The sequence below is a fragment of the Engraulis encrasicolus genome, chromosome 2 (assembly GCF_034702125.1).
Source record: "Engraulis encrasicolus isolate BLACKSEA-1 chromosome 2, IST_EnEncr_1.0, whole genome shotgun sequence".
In the NCBI taxonomy this organism is placed as follows: Eukaryota; Metazoa; Chordata; class Actinopteri; order Clupeiformes; family Engraulidae; genus Engraulis; species Engraulis encrasicolus.
The window spans coordinates 25,259,875-25,267,059 of NC_085858.1; the positions used below are offsets into that span (position 1 = coordinate 25,259,875).

The window sequence follows — 7,185 nt, forward strand, 5'->3', positions numbered from 1 at the left end:
GGATAGTTGAGAGAGGCACAGAAAATGAGTGGGGAGAGGGGATGGGGAAGGACTGGCAAATGATTTGGGCCGAACTCAAACCAGGGTGGCCGGCGTAGCAGCCCAGTGCCCTACCGTTAAGAGCCACGGAAGGGCTTACGTGAGCGTTTTCTGCTTTATCAGAGTTACGCACGTGTTATTATTACAAGTGGGGGACAGGTTTTGCATAATTAGAGTCAGTTTTCCGCAGCATGTTTTTGTTTGAGGTTGAGGTTACTATCATCATTGGAAAGGCTATTTTCTGCACGATAAGAACATCTCTAATGGTGTATTTTTTTTGGTGAAGCAACTTAAGAGATTGCATTCATAACACAAAATCTTAGTCAAGGGACGTAGTCAAGGTGGAAGGTGTTTGTTGTCAACTTTACCGCCTTAATAATATTTTACTGACGGAAATACTGATTATATACCTGCTCTACTGAGACCCAGGAGCAAATGATTAACCTCACCAAATGGAGGTCAACGCTCCTCTCTCTCCCCTGCAGGCAGGGCAGGGGCTGGGCTGAGGTCGGGGTTCCTCTACATTCATCTTTTTGGGGTGAAGGAGAAACAGAAGTCGGTGTCAATATCAGCGTCAGCATCAAAATAACTAAATAAATACATAAATAAAACATTGAAATAAAATATAATTTAAAAAAATAAATAAAGAATGAAAATAAGACAAAAACAGATCAAAGTATCCACAAGATATTTACCATGTCAATCTCCTTCAATTTTCTGCTGGCAGTAGCTAGGCTAGAGTTGGAGCTCCTCTACATCATCAGGCCTTTTGGGGTGAAGGAGACGGAGGGTTTCGTAAATATCAGTGTCATTATCACACACACAAAATCGGAACAAAAAGCAATAACATAAAATATCCACCATGTAATATGATATAGTCTACTGACAAAAAAAATGATTGAAGCCTGCAGTTGGTAGCCTGGGCGAAAGTCAACAGTCTGGCAAAAGCTGAGAGGAATCCGTCTATATGGAGGGTGGGAGATGGTCTGACCTTACTCTGCCATTTCAATTCATTGGAGTTCCGAATACAAATTCAAATTAAAATTGCACTTTATTAGCATGACTGTTACGATATAGAGTAGTGTTGCCAAAGCACCTTAACCAATCAGTATCGGACTCTGTGGGTGAGTTCTGTGTCACCACTCTCAACTGTTTGCTGATTGGCAGAACCGTGAGCGAACCAAGCTAGGAGGGTTTTTCCTGACTATGTGCGGAGCCAAAATCTTTGGGTGGAAGTACATAGGATGGCATCGCCTCAACGTAAATCCTGTTAAGGGCGTAGGAGACAAAGAAGTATTTATGTATGTGTCAATATCAGCAGCACCACCACAAAGAAAACAGATAAAAAAAACAAACAATCACAATACTTCTCTAAAGGTTACACCGAAGCCTGCAGTTGGGAGTTCCTCAACATCAATACCAGGGGTGATAGTGAAAAAAGATCCTGAGCCTGAACTTTTTCCCCTGCTCTAACGACGACGACAAGATACTGCATAGTGACGTAACTTACAGTAGGCCTATTTTGACACATTATTCAAACATTTAATAGCCTGTGTATGACCATTATTCAAGCCTGATAGTAGAAGAAAACCCTGTGCCTGTAACACTTTCTGAGATAAGAATAACCTAATGTCTAATTATTTTATCAATGTTTTTATTTTTGCAAACTCTGTCAAGCCTGAAATCAGGCATGGAGCCTGAATACTATCAGCCCTGCAATACTCTTTGGGGTGACGGAGACACAGTTTGGCCAAGATCATATCATATCATATATTATATTACAGTATGGCAAATGTGGAAATCACAATATATTTACCATATAATCAAAAATCAACTTTTCAAACTAAGAGTCAGAGTAAGTTAAAGCATGATGGTGGAGTTGCTGCACATACAGTGCACATCCTGTGAGGGGGGAAAGAGAGAGGGAGAAATGTGACAGCATCACAAGCAGTTTCCACTATACAGGGCTAAACAATACTGTATAGCATATTAAAAAAATGACCAGGATGTGGCCCCTTACTGCACGCCGTACCCTCAGTGGCACGCTGTCATAGTCATTGAAAGTTAACTACCATAGCACTACACCACTATGACATAACACAGGGCCTTTAGTAATGCACTACGACTTGGTCATTGCCATTCTGGTAACAGCAAATGTATAACGTTGTGTCTTAACGGGTTAAACTTTCCCCTTTACAGTGAAAAAATACTTGCCTGAAGCCTGCCTTTGAAGGCAATTGAACTGGCTGAAGCCAAGTCATCAGCACACAGTACACTGTACAGTCACAGATATTGACAAAACGCTTTGGTCAAAAAAAGACATCAGTGATGCGGATGTATGTACCGGCTGACGGATTAACCCATTTTGTAGTAAGCCCTTTTTGGGAAAGGGTGCCCTCTGCCTATTAAATCCTAAATATCTCAGCCTCCGAAGCACATACAAACATGAAATAAGTTGCATATAAAAGCCAAAACCCTACCCTTGCATTGCAATGTGTTCTTTCTCAATCATACTCACATAGTTAATAAAACAGCTAAAACCTCAAAATCCTGAAAAACCTGTATATGTGTCTCCAGGACACAATGGGTTAAATAGGTTTGTTTGAACATCATGACTGGCCTGAATCACATCATGATCTCCATCCGCAATCCACTCAATAGCCAGCTATACCGTCAGCACCATGACGAGAGGAGAGGAGAGTGGACGACTCAGGGATGAGGGGACCAATGATGAACTGTTTTACTCAGGAGCACTTCTCAACGTCATGACCAGAGGACCTAGCAGCATATATGGCCAGGGTGCTTTACACCTGCATCAACACATGCTGCATCATGAAAACAGAGGATAGTGGTGTTTAAACATTTATTACTGCCCTTTATTTGCGGCTGTGGCTTTTAACATGCATTGTTGAACGAGGTTTTATGCCTTTCTACTGCTTTACTACTTAGTTGACTACTGTTTTAACATACTGTTTTTAACATACTATTTTAACGTTCTGTCCTGGAAAGTGTCCTTGGGTATCTTTAAAGATGCTCTAAATGTATTATGATTGGTGTTTGGACCACAATGGGCAGCTATGAGGTGAGTTATATACTCTATATCTGGGGTTCACAAACTTTACCATGGCAAGACCCCCCAATACATGTACCCGCCGGTACATTCCACCCAAGGCCCCCCTTACATGGGCCGTGCCACACTATTTATCTGTGCATGTCCTCTCACAACCATAGTCTCTAGGTCTGATAGTCAGTGTCCCAGTGGGAAATATAAAATTAAAACATAAGGATAATGAATAGCACTAATGTTAAGAGATGCAATAGATTATCATACAGTTCTTAGCTAGTGGGAATATTGTTAATCTTATTTTTGGTTTATTTTTGTGCAAATTATTTAACTTATTGAAATATTTATCTTGTTTTGCTATGATTTTCCTGCCAACCTGCCACAGCCCCCCTAGCATCCCCTCGCAGCCTCCCAGGGGTCCCTGGCCCCCACTTTGAAAACCAGTGCTCTATATGTACTCCATTAGTGTGTAGTAAGATCAAATTGTGTATGTTGTGGGTTTTTCTGCCCTTTTTTATGTGCAATTTCACAGTATAGACACCTTTATTTAGTACTATGAATAGACACCACCACAGCATCATGTCCACACACACACACACACACACACACACACACACACACACACACACACACACACACACACACACACACACACACACACACACACACACACACACACACACACACACACACACACACACACACACACACACACACACCCCTCCATCTTCCATCCCTCCTGTGACCTTCTGCAACAAGACATCCTGGAATGTCACTGAGGGGGAAAATTTAGCTGCAGGCTAATGGGAAGAGAGTGAGAGAGAGAGAGAGAGAGAGAGAGAGAGAGAGAGAGAGAGAGAGAGAGAGAGAGAGAGAGAGAGAGAGAGAGAATGAGGTAGAGAGAGAAAGAGAGAGAGAGAATGGTGGAGAGAGAGACAACAAGGAAAAGAGGAGAGAAGAGAAACAGATGGAGAAAAATGAATACAGAAAAGGAAATGAGAGAGAGAGAGAGAGAGAGAGAGAGAGCGAGAGAGAGAGAGGGAGAGAGAGAGAGGGAGAGAGAGAGAGAGAGAGAGAGAGAGAGAGAGAGAGAGAGAGAGAGAGAGAGAGAGAAGCAGAGATTGAGGATGAAGGAGGGAGGGAGGAGTAGTGACAGGAGGGAGAGGTCCAGATGAGGATCCTCTGAGGTCATCATGCTGAGGACACCATCTTCTACTGAACTCCCCGACACACACACACACACACGCACGCACGCACACACACACACACACACACACACGTGTGCACGCACGCACGCACGCACACACACACACACACACGTGTGCACGCACGCACGCACGCACACACACACACACACACACACACACACGTGTGCACGCACGCACGCACACACACACACACACACACACACACACACACGTGTGCATGCACAGACACACACACACGCACGCATGCATGCACACACACACACACGCACGCACGCACGCACGCACGCGCACACACACACACACACACACACACACACACACACACACACACACACACACACACACACACACACAGTGAGTGTATATGCAAGCACTCTATACACACACTCACACAAACACATGCATGTAAATAGTGCATACATGCACGCTCACACACATGTACATATTGTATGTGCATGTACTTTGTACGCACATACGTCCAGTACATGTGTGCATGGTTGGGCATATACAGCATTTATGTCTATGCGTGGACTGGACACACAGACACACACAGACGCACAAACAGACTCTCATTCACCTCCTGAGGTGTGGGTTTGCCGGGAGCGAAGGATATTTAGCTCACCCAAAATTCCACTTTGTTGTCTTTGTCTCCTTCCTCGGCTTCAGTCACAGCCTTTCTTTCTTGTGTGACTGTCGTTCACTCTCTCTTTCCCTTTTTTCTCTGTCTCTCTCTCTCTCTGTCTCTCCCTTTCCCTCCCTTTACATCTCTCTGTCTCTCCATCTCTAGCTCACTCCCTACCTCTATTTCTGTCTCTCTCTCTCTCTCTCTTTGATGGTTTTTGGTTGTTTGGGAGTAAGGCATCCCCCCCACCCCCCGCCCGAATGCCAGCCGACGGGCGCACAGTGTGGCACACCATCTGCTCCCCCCACCAACACACACGAACACGCACACACACACACACACGAACACGCACACACACACACACACACACACACACACACACACACACACACACACACACACACACACACACACACACACACACACACACACACACACACACACACACACACACACACTGATGCAGACAGATACCCACAATCCACCTCTCTACCGAACAGGAGGCTTTCACACACATCACTTCACCCCTGATGCCCCCTGCCAGACACACACACACACACACACACACACACACACACACACACACACACACACACACACACACACACACACACACACACACACACACACACACACACACACACGCACACACACACACACACACACGCACACACACACCAAAAATAACTAGGCAAATCCATCCATACAAAAATGGCAACAAATTAGTGGAAGAAATTAGCAAATATGTCGAGCTCATTAGCAGCTCTAGAAGCAAGTCAAAATAGTACATCTAAATATTTTTGTATTCCTTCAATCTCTCACAACGATACATTATTTTTTAAAAAACAAAAATCCCCTCAGTTTGTTTGCTTCCATCATCTTTTTTTCCTTTATTCCTTAAACTATTTTATGTCCTATACATCCTCTTACTTCTTCTGAGCGCATGCAATGTTTTTTTCTTCACATACTGGCTGTCCTTGTTAGATTTCTCTGCCTCCTTCAATCTGTCTCCTGCCATCCATTCCCCTAGCCCTAGCCTCGCATCGTCTGGTTAATAATTTAGCTTCTGCATTACTGTTGATCTGGCTTCCCTCCAGGTGTCTGTGTGTGTTTATGCCTGTGTGCAGTTGTACATGTGTTCAAAGTGTGTGTGTCTGTGTGTGTGTGTGTGTGTGTGTGTGTGTGTGTGTGTGTGTGTGTGTGTGTGTGTGTGTGTGTGTGTGTGTGTGTGTGTGTGTGTGTGTGTGTACCTGTGTGTGTGAGTGGTTCCTTCCAAGAGACAGTTGATTTCTGTGTTCAATTTGTTTGAAGCTACAAATGTTGCTATCGCCGGCTGATTGGTGGAAACCAGCAGTCACTCAAACAGATGGAGATGCTGTGATTGGTGCACATAAAAATGCCACCACTCACTGCCAGATGCCACCAACCTAGAGGGAGAGAGAGAGAGAGAGAGAGAGAGAGAGAGAGAGAGAGAGAGAGAGAGAGAGAGAGAGAGAGAGAGAGAGAGAGAGAGAGAAAATAAGACACAGAGAGAGAATGAGATACAGAGAGCCAGAAAGAATGAGACAGACAGAGAGAAAGAGACAGCCAGATAGAGAGAGAGAGAGAGAGAGAGAGAGAGAGAGAGAGAGAGAGAGAGAGAGAGAGAGAGAGAGAGAGAGGCGCTCACCTCGTCTCTACCTTCCACCTTTCAGTGCCCAGCTGCCTGGCTGCCTCCCTCGCTTCACCACCAGAAACCCGGCTGACACAACAGCAGCTGCTGAGTTCACAAAGACAGAAAAAATAAATGAAAATCCTCTCAGACATCCACCTCTCTTGCACCATTCATCTGTACATAAATATCTACGGCACATTTCTGAGCTAAAACGGGTTTGACTGATAGTTTAAGGATGCAGTGGTCATCTGGATCTGCTGTGAAATGACAATGTGAAACCACAGCAGTGTGTGCTTGACGTGATTGAGGTGTTTGTGTGTGGTGTGTGTGTGTGTGTGTGTGTGTGGTGTGTGTGTGTGTGTGTGTGTGTGTGTGTGTGTGTGTGGTGTGTGTGGTGTGTGTGTGTGTGTGTGTGGCGGGGGGGGGTTGTTAGGTGGGTGTGCCGACAAACTTGCTTTTGGCAATATGGCGTGCACATGGACAGGAAAGACATGTGCACTCACAGACAATGAAGAGCAGAATGGTCATTAAATGTAGGACATCATCAAGACAGCTGAGGTGTATTAGTGTGTGTGTGTGTGTGTGTGTGTGTGTGTGT

At 44.7% G+C, this 7,185-nt stretch overlaps 1 long non-coding RNA gene across 1 annotated transcript; it reads right to left on the reverse strand.

Annotated features, from left to right (window-relative positions):
• Positions 1 to 425: 425 nt before the first annotated feature.
• Positions 426 to 6,685, reverse strand: LOC134435800 (uncharacterized). The gene is made up of 3 exons (XR_010032097.1): positions 6,603 to 6,685; positions 735 to 805; positions 426 to 568 (listed from the first exon to the last, which is right to left on the reverse strand). It is a non-coding gene; the product is annotated as an uncharacterized LOC134435800 (long non-coding RNA).
• Positions 6,686 to 7,185: the final 500 nt, after the last annotated feature.